The sequence below is a fragment of the Cnephaeus nilssonii genome (genome assembly GCF_951640355.1).
Source record: "Cnephaeus nilssonii genome assembly, contig: SCAFFOLD_139, whole genome shotgun sequence".
Classification (NCBI taxonomy): domain Eukaryota; kingdom Metazoa; phylum Chordata; class Mammalia; order Chiroptera; family Vespertilionidae; genus Cnephaeus; species Cnephaeus nilssonii.
In genome coordinates this window covers 5,469-20,199 of record NW_027645552.1, presented here as the reverse complement: position 1 = coordinate 20,199, position 14,731 = coordinate 5,469, and the positions used below count along the sequence as shown (strand labels likewise).

At 52.1% G+C, this 14,731-nt stretch overlaps 1 pseudogene across 1 annotated transcript; it reads right to left on the bottom strand.

Moving 5' to 3' along the window:
• Positions 1-3,911: 3,911 nt before the first annotated feature.
• Positions 3,912-6,346, bottom strand: LOC307096578 (phosphofurin acidic cluster sorting protein 2-like; annotated as a pseudogene). Its single transcript has 2 exons — positions 5,493-6,346; positions 3,912-5,350 (listed from the first exon to the last, which is right to left on the bottom strand). The product of its transcript is annotated as a phosphofurin acidic cluster sorting protein 2-like (transcript).
• Positions 6,347-14,731: the final 8,385 nt, after the last annotated feature.

The window sequence follows — 14,731 nt, the reverse complement described above, 5'->3', positions numbered from 1 at the left end:
CAGGCTCACAGCTCTGTCTCTTTCTCTCACTCTCCGGCTGCTCTAATTTAATTGAGAACATCCAGAATTTTCTTCTGGTCACTAGTATAAAGAATCTCGTTAAACTCACTGAAGTCACATGGCCACATACAACCATCATCACTGTGGTCTGGCCAGTGAGATGTGCTGATACCTCCACTCTGATGCCCTGAACCACACTCCCCAGAACCACCTGAGTGTGGAAATTGGCAGCTGTTAGAAAGGGGGAAATGGAAGTCATGTCCACCATGGGCCATTGTCAAATAAAATATTGACTTCTGGTTTCCACTCTGACATATAAAGAGCTTGGAAGTCCTTACTCCCATCCTTACAAGAAAAAGAAAAAAGATGAACAATCTGAAAAACAGGAACTCTTTATCAATCCATCTGAAATTAACTATAACTATGAAATACAATACAAGCTAGCCTATCTTCCTGATAAGACGGAAAACATCTTTTCCACCCAAAGTGAGAGACAAAATCAAAAAGCATGATAACAGAAGACAGATTTGACCACATCAAAATGTAATTCATCTAATTGGCAAAACACACATCAAATTGAGACAAATGGCAAGCTAGAGACAAATTTGCAAGTTACATGGCAAAAAGCTGACATCCATGGCAATTCAGATTTGCAAACAATCCAATGGAAAAGAGGGCAAAAGTCTCAAACAGAAATTCCAAAACAAGGAATAGGCCAAAAGTGTGGGAAATATATCCAACTGCAGTTTAAACCAGAATGAAAAATTCAAATAAAAATATTGCTCTTTCTCACCCTGGTCAGGGTGCCTCGTCAGTTGGTTGGAGAGGCATCCCATACACCAAAGGGTTGAAGGTTCGATTCCTGGTCAGGACACATACCTTGGTTGTGAGTTCTGAAAATGTTCTGAAACTAGAGAGTGTTTGTGATGTTATGGAACAGTTGCAAAAAAATTGTGAATATACTTGATGTTGGAATTTACACTTTGAAGGATCATAGAGTTAAAATTTATATAAATTAAATTTATTTTTAATGTAATATTATTAAATTTTATTTACAATACAAATGTTACTCAATAGTATAAGAAAAATACTTTAAAATTCTAAGTGTGTGTAAGATAAACAGAAAAAAATTTTTAATTGCTATTATTAGGGAGGGAAAGTCCTCTCTGCCATGGCAGCTGACACACACTGAGGCCCAGGACCTGGGACCACAGGCCTCCCAGGAGCTGAGGCGAGTGGCTCACAAGCTGCAGGTGGATCCACATCTGGAAGTGCAGTGACAGCTGTGCCTGGAGCCTGCTCTGGGTCTGGAGAGAGCAGCAGAGTTGGCGTTTCCTCTTTAGGTGTTTCCTGATCTTGCTCTGGAGCTGCTTCTGTAGATCCTGGAAGAGAACATGTTACACCATGACTGCCTTTTGTGCGCCTTCCAGGGAAGGGACCCTCCCATCTCCATCACTGAAGTCCCAGTTCAAGCCCCCACCCCAGGAAGTCCTCCAGACTGCAGGCCCTGGGCACTGACCTGAGCGACGCTGTGCTCCTGACTAACCACAGCCTCTGGGGGCTCTTCTCTGTGTGGCCCAGCCACATGCCCTCCCCCTCACAACCACACACTCCTCCTCCTCCTCCTGTGTCTCCGCCTCAGTGGGCTCAGGTGCTCCAGCTGTGAGGGAGATACTGGGCCTGGTTTGGCAGCTCTGGGACTGGAAAGGTGAGCTCTATGCAGGCCAAAAGCATGATCAGGCTGGGAAATTCTGGCGGCCGATAAAAATCTTCAGGGTACTGGTCCAGCCAGATGCCCAGGATGCAGGAGATGGCCCTGGGGAGAGAGAGGTGGGCAGCAGGGTCTGAGGCCTGGCCTTTCCTTCCACACGGCCCTCCCAGAGCACAACTCAGAGAGCCTGGGGTCCTGTGCCTGCTGCTCCTGCCCATCCAGAAGCCAGACCTACTCCTTGTCCACCTTCAACCTGGCAGTCCTGGCAGAGACGCGCCTGGTCACCCAGGAGGGGCTGGCAGAAAGCACTCCTGACAGTCTAGAGCAGGCGTCCTCAAACTACGGCCCGCGGGCCACATGCGGGTGTTTTTGCCGTTTTTTTTTTTTTTTTAATTCAAAATAAGATATGAGCAGTGTGCATAGGAATTTGTTCATAGTTGTTTTTTTTAACTATAGTCCGGCCCTCCAACGGTCTGAGGGACAGTGAACTGGCCCCCTGTTTAAAAAGTTTGAGGACCCCTGGTCTAGATCATTGAGGGAACCACCTGCCCCCTTCTTCAGGGGAACCTGACATGCTCTCTCAGTGTCCCTGTCCCCTCCCACTACCCTCCTCCCCAAAAGTCAACTCCATGAGGACAGGGAGGGCTGGTGTCTGCTCTGTTCATGTCACTCATTGGCACACAGTAGGTGCTCTAGGAATAGCTGACCAATGAGCGAACAAAGAAAATCTGTCTGCACCTCTGGCAACCCAGAGACCTCCCAACACCTCAGACTTTGGCTCCTGCACCTACGTGCTGCCTAATTCACTAGATGCCTGTGGGGTTCTTCTCCTCCCATTGACATTTACCTCCCATGGGTAGAGAGCAACAGCCACGCTGCCACTGAGGAGGTTCTACCAGATTGGTGAGCAAGGTCCCGGGATAGGGGTGCAGGCAGGACTGGGATTAGGAGCGGAAGGGTATGAATTTTCTGAGGGGCTCACTCTGTCCACTGACCTCCCCACTCGCCCACACCACCCATATCCGCACGCACAGCTCCCTGACTCGTGTCTTTTTTTCTAGGAGAAGCCCTCAGACCTCTGCCCTCTTGCAGAAATCCCACCATGAGTGGGATCCAGGGTTCTGCCAGCACCTTGAACTCACACTCCCCATACTTCTCTCACAGCTCTGATCCAAAGCCAAATCACATTTTCTGCTGGAACAGGGGTCCACCATCCTCTTCACAGTTTGGGAAGATGCAGCCATAGGGAGAGGAGGCCAGGAGGACGTCACATCGGCTGTCCTGTGGGCACTATGAGCCTGTGTAGCCTAGTGTGACGGAATCGCTCCCGACTAGAAGGAAGCTCTGCAGTGCAGGCTTGGGGTCTGCTGTGTGCGCTGGATTATGGTCAGTGCCTAGAGACGTGTCTGTAACTGGCAGACTTCTCATATATTTGCTGAATGAGTGAGCCCAAACCAAACCCATCTCAGATAGCTGGGTGAGTCTGAACCCCACTGCTCACCCTGGGGTTTCTGATCTGGCTTCACCCAGGATAAGGAGCCATAATGGAATCTCCAGTCTCTTTATCTAATGAGAAAAGTGCTTAGCCCTGTGCCCTGAGGAGAATCACAAATTTGGCAGAGACTCTGCCAACAGGAAGAGAAAATGACCAATTGACTCAAACACAGCCCCTCCAGCAGACCTCTCCACTTTCCAGCACCCAGAGGCACCCCACTGAGACCCTACAATAACCCTATTGGGCCTCATTTCTCCCCATGTTCCGAGGAACAAACACTCAGAGACATGCAGTGACCTGAAGTTTCAGAGCAAACAGGTGGCCAATGACCACTGTGCTGTGCAGGGGCAGGGGCTCACCTGGTACATGGTTGGTCTCTCACCTGTTGTAGCAAATGCTCTATAACAACACGGATGGTGGGGACAAATGCGGGGTCCCTGCCCAGGAAGGTGGGCACCTGGTATTTGCCCCGTTTGTCCAATCAGTGAGCCCAGGTGGTCATTACCACACTGGTCCTTTGTTTTTTCTCTTCTGCTTTGCCTTGTGAGGATGGAGTTTATTGGACACCACGAGTGAGTGTCCTGGGGCCACTGGGCTGGTTAGCAGCTGGGCCTGTCTCCGTGCTAAACTAAACTGTGAACAGAAAAGCAGCTGGTCCTTCCCGGGCTTGGCCAGGGCAGGGGGATGGGCAGGGGACAGGCAGGCTCAAAGGTGCGATTGGAGCATCTGAAGATGCGGGTGGGGAAGTGCTTGATGTGGGAGCTTCACGTTGTTCCACTGCACGCCGTCAACGAGGACCCGCAGTGTGTCCTGAGGGTGCTTGGCCCTGCAGATCAGGCGGCTGATGCCCTCGAGGCACTGGCTCTGGTACACCATGTCCTTGTCCTTGGTTTTCTTGGACAAACACATCACCTTCTTGTTGTTCTCCTTGTCCACAGTCATGGACTGGAAGGGCGTGAGGGCGTGGCTACAACCTCACCACTGCTGGGCAGCCTGCTGACCTGCAGAGACTGGAAGGTGTACTTGAGGGTGTTGCTGGCAGTAGCCTGGTCTTTGTTCTCAGAGTCTCTCTTTCTGTCTGTGGGCTGCGCTGCCGTCCAGTAATCTACCAGTAGCCCCATCAGCTCAGCACCAGCCCCGAAGGATATGAGCGGCCTCCTTGTTTGCCGCAGACCTGTATGGCCGGGGCGGCGGGGGGAGCGGGGGGGCCAATGACAGCACGCTAGAGCCCAAGCGGGCCGCATAATCTCAGTGTCCTGATGCGACCCAGAATGGTCCCACACTTCAAGGTCCACCACCCCCATGAAGGGAATGATGTTTAAGGACTCCTCATTGGGGCTCTTCTGTTTGTAGGTCAGTGTGGCCTCCACGATGGGCAATTGGTGGACACAGTTGGCCTCGCGGTGTACTGTGTGATTCTCAACACCATGCCCAGCCTGTCCTACACAGCCCTCTAAGCCTCCGTGTAGAATAGGTCCCGCCTGGGCAGGTCCTGGAAGAAGCTCTTGTAGCGGTAATGCACAGAGCCCAGGTACCTGGCCACGGGGTGGGAACCCAGCAGATGACTAGGAAGCACATGTAGCCCATCCGGGGGCAGGGGGGCACGGTTGTAGGACAGCAGCTCTAGGAAGAGCCACAGCACAGAGCTGAAGTACTGCTGTGCCCCTGCCACCGGGATCTTCACAGGCATCGGGGGCTGGGAATTGTAGTGACAGGGTCTCTGAATCCACAAGACGATGTTGCTGAAGGCCGCCTGGACCTCAGCCTTGGAGCAGGTGCACACCCCGGGCAGCATGTGTTGCTGCAGGACTCAGACTGGAACTGCCCCTGCCAGTCAGAGGTGTTGAGGAGGAGGATGTTCTGGGGCAGCTGGTATCAGAGATGAGGATGTGATTCAGCTGGTCGTACACCGTCTCCCTGAGGATCTGCAGCTGGCTCAGCGGGTCGGGGCAGTGCTTGTTGTTCAGGCTGTGGGCCCGCTTGTTCCTGGCTGTGCCACCTGCTGCTCCTTCAGGGATGTGCCCCAGCCCCAGTGGCCTGCCTGCTTCCCCTGGGATCTGGTGGAGGGGATGAGGAGAGACTAGGTCTTAGTGATGCATCCATTGGTTGCTTGAGGCTTGTCTTCTCCGTCACCTGGGTTGGACCTGGAGGCTCCTCTGGCGCTGGCACTGTGGATGCTCTAGCTCTCTGTCTGAGAGCTGGGCTGGGACAGGTCTTCCAGGTATGTCTTCAGGGTCCTGAGGACACTCTCATAGGCCACTGTCACGGTTCTTTAGTGAGTCCTACAGCAGATCCAGGTCCTCCACCTCAGGGACCTGCTCCGAAGACTCCTGCTCTGAGTCCAGGACCTCCTTCCACACTTGCACCCTGCGCAGCCACGCCCCAACTTTCTTGTTGGCATCTTGTTGCCTGGTCATCAATGGGGATCTTACTTCTCCTTGGTGCTGCTTTTTGGACTCCTCAAAGTCGAAGTCCTCCTCCTTTTGGTCCTGCCCGTGCCTGGGATCATTGCTGGCCTGCTGATCTGAGAATATTTCATACTCCATCTCCAGATAATGAACCCGAGACTTGGCCTTGAGGCCAGCCTTCTGGGTGCTGTCCTCGGGGTTGATGGGCTGGCTGGACAGGGAGGAGATGCTGACCTCAGCCACGTGGGCAGATGCCTCCGTGATGGTGCTATGGAGGCTCAGCATCTGGCCACCCTCGAGGCGTCGCTGCAACACCTCAGCCATGTCGATGGTGCCCACGGCGAGCGTCCGGTAACCCAGGATGGTCTGGTTTTTAAGGCGCTGCTTCTGTTGCAGCATGATCTGTAAGTTGTTGCCTTCTCTTTTGAGGGAGTGAGGGTACCACAGGGAGAAAGTCAGCGCCAGGTCGGTCTTCACGTGACCACTAGGGGGCAGCAGAATCTCGTCTGACCTCAAGATGTTTTTGGAGTCCTGGATTTTAACAGTGATCACCACAGCACTGAGCGCCTTCTCCAGCTCCTTGTAGATCAGCAGCTTGGTTAAGGTGAGGCTACATAGCCTGGGCACGCAGGTGGGGCTGGAGCACTCCACCTCCCAGGTGGAAATCAAGTTCATGGGCACCTGCGTGCTGAGTGCGATGGGCATGCTGTCCAGGCCCGCAGGCGCCGACATAGCGGTATGATTTCTATCCTGTGTTGGGAGAGGGGGAACATGCCATCAGAGGCAGCTCATAAACTGCCAGGTGGGTTGGGGGCTGCAGCTCAGACTGAACCCCAAGCACTCAGTGATTGGTGGCAAGAGGTGGGACAGGAGTGATCGCAGGGACCACATGCTAACCTGGCGGCCTTGCAAACTAGAGACCTAAAGTAATCACAAAGGATGGTCTGAAATTAAAGTGTTGTGTGGTGTTTTTTAACTAAAAGCAGCTTTTGGTGGATAGTGGTGTCCTAGGTTGTCATCTTCCCTGAAAAAAAGGTCTATCTTTATCTTAACTGAGCCTGTCTATTGTCTTTTTGCATCTATAAGAACATATTTTTGTAATGTCAAAGTCATTTTCCTTTATTCAGACCCCTCGAAGCACAGGCACTGCTCTGCTCTCTGCAGAGACCACACATCCCCTCATTGTTATTGAGTTCATTGTTGACTGTTCACATTCTGCACACACCTGAGTAAAAGAAGTACATGTCTACCATTTTACCTTTTATCCAGTCCCAGAGAGTTCCCTGCTGTGATTTCTCCTGCTTCCCTAATCTGTCACCAATGGATTTCATGAAACCCACACAAGTCTCCATTTTTCATTGTAATGTATAAAATAAGGTGCAAAGCTGCCATTCTCCGGAGCATTATTATCTCATTTGGTTGAGATTTTGCTTCACCGCAATTGTCTACACTTTGGCTCAAATAAAGTCACAACAATTCTGCACAGGTTTCCATGTTTTCTACACGGACAAGAGAAAAGGTTCTCGGCAGGCAACGTAGACTTGGAGGTGAGTGATGATGTGACACATTGGTGTCTTAGTCATTTCTTAGCAGAGGACGGACAGCACCTCCCTGTGTTAACAAGGTCACCCTGGGATTTCTGACAGAACATCCCATTCTAAGATGGGAACGGAGGCTTTTCCTGGGGTGGGAGGGTCTGGATATTAGGACAATGGGGTGTTCAGGGCAGCACCGTTGACATGACAACAGGAGGGGATCACGTCCAGGTCCCACAGCAGTGAAGAGATGGATCGCCAGCCCTGATAACAGGCCCCCCTCCTGGTATGTTGTGCAGCCCAGGGAGGCCCCAGCTTCTGACCGGGAGGGACCACAGGAATGTGATCCTCCGGGCAGCAAAGGGCAAAGCAAAAGACTTGGTACCCTGAGCCCCATGTCCTTTTGGGAAAAGCATCCCCACTAATCACGATGATGTGTAAGAGTGGGAGAAGGTGTGTAAGGATTGTCAGGACAACATGGACACGTGGAGATGGTCATTAAAAGGAAAAATCTGTAGACAAATGCAAAAATGCACTTGACTGAGCATGACGTGAAATGGTACAAAGTCTTCTGATGTTCCTAACACTTTGTGGGCAGTGACTTTGCATCAGTGAGAGTGGATTGTGGGGAGGATATGGGCCCCAGATTCCTTTGGACATTGGACTCTAGGAGGGAACTAGGGGCGTGACAGGGCAGCTTCTGGAACCCAACTACATGGGATCCTGGAGTCTGGGTCACCTCAACACCTGCACTCACCCTGCGGCCATGCTGCATGCTGGAGGATGGATGGGGCACCTGTGCCTCCTGCAGGGGCATGGAGTTGAGGACCCCATCTGTCAGCTCCTCTCTGTTCTCCTGAGCGGAGCTCTGTAAAGACAGTTCCCAGTCACCAGGGGAAAGCCTCAGAGCCCTGTTTTACTGGTTCTCTGCCCCTGTGACCCTCCGCTCCAGACACACACACACAGTGTGATGCGCTCCAACCTCTACTGCAGAGGAAAAGGTGTGACGTCCTGAGGGCTTGGATTCCCATTGGCACAGATAAGGGTCCCCTCTGGAACCACATCTCCAACTGCCTGCCCTGCTCTGGGGTGTGATCACAGCAGGACCTCTAGGTGATCCCCTGCCCCAAAAGCTGTTCCTGCCCCAGGGTTCTCCCTTCAGGTCCCTCTTCCCACCACATGAGGGGGAGGGGATGTAGGCTGTACAGGGATGGCGCACAGCAGTGGCCTGGCCTGAATGGGTCTGACCCAGGCCACCTTGTGTTACCTGAGGCCATATTTTTGGAAATGGCCAGCAACGTCGGGGACGAGGGTTGAAAAAACGTCTGCACTGTCTGGAAAAGCTCTCACTGTGGGGTCTTCGGAAGCAAGAGCACCAATCACTGGGAACACAGCAAGAGAACATCTTGCACTGGCAAATGCCTCTTGGCAAGTGAGCTGCCTGTGGGGCTGTTGCTAGATGTGGGTGCCTGGTTACAGGGTGTCCAAGTTCTATTGGATAGTGACCTCAGTACCTGGGATTGTCTTGCCTGAGTCCCCTCATCTCATGACAGCTATGCAGATAGTCCTGTGGGTGCTGTCTGTGAACCCTCTTCCCCATGAAGCACCTGATCTGTACACACCCTTAGGGGCAACAACACACTCCTCCCCCAGCCCCCTAGAAACTCTGGGTGCAGCCAGGGTCCCAGAGTTGAGTAAACCAAACTGGACTCAGACTCAACCCCTCATTCTTACCTCTTCTTGATCCTGGATAAGTCATTGTGCCTGTCAGGGCCCGTCTCTCTCCTGCCTGCACTATGGGTTATGCAGCAAGTGCTTCTTAGGGCTGTGCAGGCTCATGTGGGGAGTAGCTGTAAAGGAGGAGGAGGACTGTCACATGTAGGTAGTGCCTCCAACCTGTTTTTCCATCCTGTTGTCATCTCCTCTGAGTATGCTTTTCTTCTAATCCTACCCAAGATCATCGCATCTAGTGTGTGTGTGTGTGTGTGTGTGTGTGTGTGTGTGTGTGTGCGCGCGAAAGCGCGCGCGCGTGCGTGCCAGTGCTCCCTTTCTGGATCCCAGAACAAAACGGCCCCACGTAGGGAGGAATAGGCAGGACCTGCCCAGTATGTCAGGATTTCTAATTTCCAGACCAACTCTGTGGGGGAGGTGGGAGCCTTGACCTGGAAGGTCTGAATATTCCTGAACTCTCAACTCTGAATGTCATGTACCCTGGCCAATCCCTGCCTGACTATGGGCTTCTGTTTCCCACTTATCCAATGAGGGTGTGATTCAGAACTACATAAGCATGAGATCAGCATAGGGGGCCCAGCCCCAGCTTTCTCCACTGTGGGTGGGCTGTGGACAGAGGTGCACCTTTGTGATTCCAGATCTGGGCGCCTTTTCAGACAAATACTGTCTAGGCTGCCAAATGCCCACTGTCTCCCCCATGCCATCTTCATGTCTGTACTCGATTCCACCAGCACAGCCTTTTTCAGAGCCCCTGAGGAAACCTGGGTGCAGCCAAGGACTCCAACTTTGAGGACACACAGCTGGGTTTATCTCAGGCTCTGCATTCTGACCGTCTGTGATCCTGGGCAAGGCATGGACCACTCGGGTCACCGGTTCTCTCCTCAGTGACTCCCCGTGGTCTTCACCTTCCTCGTGTGGTGTGAATGTGTGGGTGTCAGTAGTGACTCCATAGAAGACGGCAAAGGGATCCAACACAACCTCCATGATTTGGTTCTAAAAAGTTAGTGCCTGGCCCAGCCAGAGTGGTTGAGCATCATCCTGGGCACTGAGAGTTTGCTGTTAGGTTCCTGGTCAGGGCACATACCTAGGTTTTGGGTATGATCCCTAGTCAGGTTGCATACAGGAGGCAACCAATTGATGCTTCTCTCTCACATTTATGTTTCTCTCTCTCTCTCTTTCTCTCTCTCTCTCTCTCTCTCTCTCTCTCTCTCTCTGTCTCTCTCATCAATTTTTTGGGAATAAATGAATTTAACATTTTAAAGCAAATCCATTTCATTTATTTTTTAATCTTTATTGTTGAAAGTGTTACATATGTCTTCTTTTTACCACATTGACCACTTCTAGCCAATCCCTGCCCCCCTCAGGCCTTTACCACCCTATTGACTGTGTCCCTGGGTTATGCATATACACATACAAGTTCTTTGGTTGATCTCTTCCCACCCTGAAAAGTTTTTTTAAATGTTGGTGCCTACCCACTTGCTCACTCTGATCTGTTCTCTCTCTCCCTCAGGCCACACTGAGGAATAAGCCTTTGTGCTCTGAGCTGCTATCTGGAGAGACCCACATGGCCTAGCACTGAATGAGACCAACAGACAGAGGGGAAGTCAGGCCTTGCATGCAAACTGAATCCCAAAGTCCCCCCGAGTGAGCTCAGACCCTCAGTGACACAGATCCTGCCTCAGCTGACACCACAGTAGTCCCAGCTGAGCCATGAGGGATTCCTCGTCACAGACATGTGAGCTAATACGTGTGTGTTGGTTAAGTCTCTAGTGTGGGGGAACTCTCAGCAGTAGATCACTAGCACAGTCCTCCCACACCAGGTGCTGCCCTGCCCTCCTATCTCCCTCATTTTTCTCCTCCCAGTTCCCTCCAGTCCCCACCCCCTCCTTTCTAACACGCTTTGCCTCCAGTTTTGAAGATGGCTGTGAAACTTAGGAAAGGACCCTGGAAAGTAGAGCCAAACTGAAAAGGGTAATTTGAAATAGGAAACAGCCTCTGCTGAGACCACAGTTCTGAGCTTCCAAGGTAAGGAGACGCTCCACGCAAGGCGGGTGGCTGCCCCTCCAGGCCCATCGCCAGTGCGCACAAGTGCACTGACCATCACCACGGACCTCTAAGGTAGACCTGCCCCCTTGATTTCCAGACCTCATCAGCTGCCATTGTGAAATCAGGATTAAGAGGGTAGACAAGTATTTATTCAACTTTCTGGTTTAGGAATCGCATCCTAAAGAGCCTGTGTAATGTCCCCGCGATGGGCTCACGTCCTCAGTGCTTACGGTCCTCAGGGTCAATGATAGGACTCATCACACTGCATGAGAATTTCCTTTCTATCCGCGTCAACCAACAGGGCTGATCTCCTTGAGAGCAGGGACCCTGGATGTGGTCCAAAGTTAATACCCATTTGTCCTGAGACAGTATAGCTTGTGCCATGGTGGGGCGCCATACAAGGCTGTTAGTCCATCCTCACCAGGGTGGTTCAGGGCACAGAAGAGGACTGATGTAAAAGGAGAATCCAGGCTGTCTCCACAACCTTGTTCAGCCGTGAGGAGTGAGAAAGAATGGCCGCTGGGCTCTGGTGAGATGGAAGAGCCTCAGGAAAAAGCCCAGCTGAACCAGAGCTCAGGGGCTGAGGGCGGAGAGAGGCTCTGACCCCAGAGGAGATGTGGAAGTGGTGCCTGTGGAGGTGAGTGTGGACCCCGGGCCCTGGGACATTCCCTGTCCCTTCGTCAGTGCTATGGGCCAACAGGGGAGATGCTCAGAAAGCTGTTCAGTGCTAGTGGAGCAGGGTGGAGTTTCTGTCCAGGTGCAGGTGGCAGTCAGTGTTCAGGAACGGCTTGCTGCTGGTTAAACCCTACAGCATTCTGCAATGTGGACGCCAGGGGGCGCTTAAGGCCATGCTTTGTCCATGTGCTGGTGGGAGATGTCAAACAAAATGTGGGTTCCCACGGGTAGCCCTGACATAAAGGGTCCCTGCCTCAATGCTCCTTGGTCAATTTCCCCGAAGTCCCATTGTGCTGGGCCTCAAGAACATCACATTCATAGAGCAGATGGCTCCTGAGAGACTAATTATTCCCAACCTATGACTCATAGTAACCCCACGGAGGCCCAGAAGAAACAGACTTGCTCAAGGCTCTGAAGGATTGTAGTTAAATTTTATAGAATCGAAATTAAATTTATGTTTAAGAGTATTTCATTACATTTTCTTTAAAATAGATTATAAGTTACTGGATAGTATAAGAAAAATACAGTAAAGTTATATAAACATATATATGATAAACACGAATATTTAAAAACTTCATATAAAGGAGGAGAGGGAGCCCTCTCTGCCGTGGCAGCTGACACAGGCTGTGGCCCAGAATCTGGCACCACAGGCCTCCCAGGAGCTGAGGTGAGTTGCTCAAATGCTGCAGGTGGTTCCACATCTGGGAGTTCAGTGACAGGTGTGCCTGGAGCCTGCTCTGGCTCTGGAGAGGACACGATGGTTGGCATTTCCTCTTCAGGTGTTTCTTCATCTTGTTCTGAGCTGCTTCTGTAGATCCTGGAAGAGAACATGTTACACCATGACTGCCTTTTGTGCGCCTTCCAAGGAAGGGAACCTCCCATCTCCATCACTGAAGTCCCAGTTCAAGCCCCCACCCCAGGAAGTCCTCCACACTGCAGGCCCTGGGCACTGACCTGAGTGGCTCTGTGCTCCTGCCTAACCCCAGCCTCTGGGAGCTCTTCTCTGAGTGGTCCAGCCCCATTCCCTCCCCACTCACCCACACCACCATATCCACATGCACAGCTCTCTTTGACTCCCTCCCTTTTTTCTAGGAGAAGCCCTCAGACCTCTGACCTCTTGCAGAAATCCCACAAGGCATGGGATCCAGGGTGTTGCCACCTTCTCCAAGTCACAGTCCCCATACTCCCCTAAGGCTCTGATCCAAAGCCCAATCACTCTTTCTGCTGGTCCAGAGATCCACTTTCTGCTTCAAAATATGAGAAAATGTGGCGATACTTCGAGGAAGAAGTCACATTGACTGTCCTGTGGACGCTACCTGCCTGGGCAGCCTGGTGTGACTGAGTCACTCCTGACAAGAAGGAAGTACTGGAGTGCAGTCCTGGGGGCAGGGCATTTACTGACTGAATGAGCCCAAACCAGTCCCATCTCAGATAGCTGGGTGACCCTGGGGTCCCCCTGCTCACCCCTGGGATTTCTAATCTGGCTTCACCCAGGACAAGAACCCCTAATGGAGTCTCCAATGTCTTTATCACAAGAGAAAATAGCTTAGCCTGAGGCCTGAGGAGAATCACAAGTAAGGCAGAAGCTTCTTGAAGAAGAAGATAAAATGGCCAATTAGGACAACCACAACCCCTCCAGCCACCTCTCCAGTGTCCAAGCTCCCAGAGAGCCTTTTTTCCAGGGGAACCCTCCCTCCCCGAGTCCCTACAATAACCCTATGAGGCTGGGCCTCAGAATTCCCCATGGTCAGAGAAACAAACACTCAGAGAGATGCAGTGACCAGAAGACTCACAGCAAGCAGGTGGCTGAGTGGCCACTGTGCTGTGGAGGGGCAGGGCTCACCTGGTACATGGTTGGTCCCACCCACGTTGGTTAGTAGCAAAGGTTCTGTATGAACACAGAAGGGTGGGTGGGGACCAAGGTGGGGATGCTGCCCAGGAAGCTGGGCACCAAGTGTTTGATCAGTTTGTCTAGTCACTGTTCCTAGGCAGCCTGCACTGTACATCCTTTTATTTTATTTTTGCTCTCTGAAGGTCAAGTTTATTTGGAAGCCTGAATGAGTGGTGTTGGGGTCAACATGGAGGCCCAGGGCTGGGATGTCTGGCCTCCATGTTGGGCTCAGGATGCCCCCATGGGAGGCCAGCCCTTGGCCTCTGGCCACCCAGCTCTGAGTCTGGGCACAGGGGGGAGCCAGCTCCATAGGAAGCAGAGTCCTGGCTCCAGGAAGGGCAGGTGGAGAAGGTGAGGACAGTTTTCTCTGTGTGGGTCAGGGTCCAGAAAAACAGACTTGCTCAAAGCTCTGAGGGTTAATAGGGTTAAATTTTATAGAATCTAAATTAAGGTTATGTTTAGTAGTATTTCATTAAATGTTCTCTATAATACAGTCTATGTTACTAAATATCATAAAACATACATTAAAATTATAAGCATATTTAACATGAACATAAACTTTTAACACTACATCTAAATGGGGGTGGGGGAGCCCTCTCTGCCATGGCAGCTGACACGTGCTGTGGCCCGGGATCTGGCACCACAGGCCCCGCAGGAACTGGGTGAGTTGCTGAAATGCTGCAGGTGGTTCTTCTGCCTCTTGAAGTTCAGTGACAGCTGGGCCTGGATCCGGCTCTGGCTCTGGAGAGGCCACTAGGGTGGCGTTGTCTCTGGAGGGTTTTCCTGATGTTGCTCTGGAGCTGGTTCTGTAGATCCAAGAGGAGGACATGTTACCACCCTCACTGCCTTTTGTGTGCCTTCCAAAGACACACTCACCCACACCACCCCCGGAGGCCGCCTCCTCCTCCTGTCTCGGCCTCAGTGGGCTCAGGTGCTCCGCCGTGAATGGAGGCACTGGGCCTGGTTTGGCAGGTCGGGGACTAGAAAGTTGGCTCTATGGAGGCCAACAGCATCATCAGGCTTGGAAATTCTGGCAGCGGATTCACATCCTGAGGATACTGATCCAACCAGATGCCCAGGGTGCAGGAGATGGCCCTGGGGAGAGAGAGGTGGGAAGCAGAGTCTGAGGCCTGGCCTTCCCTTCCACACGGCCCTCCCAGAGCACCACTCAGAGAGCCAGGGGTCCTGTGCCTGCTGCTCCTGCCCAAACCTACTCCTTGTCCACCTTCAACCTGGCAG